This window comes from Thermobia domestica, chromosome 10 (genome assembly GCF_964235325.1).
Source record: "Thermobia domestica chromosome 10, izTheDome1.hap1.1, whole genome shotgun sequence".
Lineage (NCBI taxonomy): Eukaryota > Metazoa > Arthropoda > Insecta > Zygentoma > Lepismatidae > Thermobia > Thermobia domestica.
In genome coordinates this window covers 34,633,148-34,633,858 of record NC_137463.1, presented here as the reverse complement: position 1 = coordinate 34,633,858, position 711 = coordinate 34,633,148, and the positions used below count along the sequence as shown (strand labels likewise).

The following is a 711-nucleotide window of genomic DNA, read 5'->3' as shown; positions in this document are numbered from 1 at the left end:
AACGCGGGTGACCCTGCGTTTCAGTCTCTTGATCATTTCTAGATAAAATCCTGCATTGACAGGTTGTCCTGGTGGCACAAACTCGAAATGGATGATTCCTCGAACGTCGAAGAAGACAATGAGCATGGTTTTGATTCGGGATTTGCTCATGCGCGCCTTTTTGGGGCGGGGGAGGATGAGGTGTGCCACTCCGCACTCTGCCTTTTGGATTCTGGATCGTAGTCGAACATCCAAGATTCGTCTCCAGTTACGATCGAGTCTAAAAAGTCTGGACCACTTTCACACAATGCCAACAACTCCTTGCAGCGCAAAACTCGGAAGTTCTTTTTGTTCGTTCGTCAATACCTTCGGCACAAGTTTCGCACAGACCTTTCGCATTTGCAGGTCCTCGGTCACTATCCCATGTACCGCAAATGTTGACATGTTTAGGGTGTCCGCGATTTGTTGAATGCTCACACGCCGGTCTGAGCGCAACACTTCACACACAGGGTTAACGTTGTCGTCGGTCCTGGCCGTTGTTGGGCGTCCAGAACGGGGCTCGTCGGCGACCTCCTCCCGACCCTCCTTGAACGACTTGTGCCATTTTCCGACCAGGGATCTTGACAAACACTCCTGCTTGTAGGCCTCTTTCAGCATCTGGTAAGTTTCCGTAGCATTCTTACCCAACTTGACGCAAAATTTTATGGCGTAGCGTTCGAGCGAACCCTCCAT

The 711-nt window shown here is 50.8% G+C and overlaps 1 pseudogene; it reads right to left on the bottom strand.

Moving 5' to 3' along the window:
- Positions 1-279: 279 nt before the first annotated feature.
- On the bottom strand, positions 280-711 carry LOC145661428 (protein GVQW3 pseudogene; annotated as a pseudogene).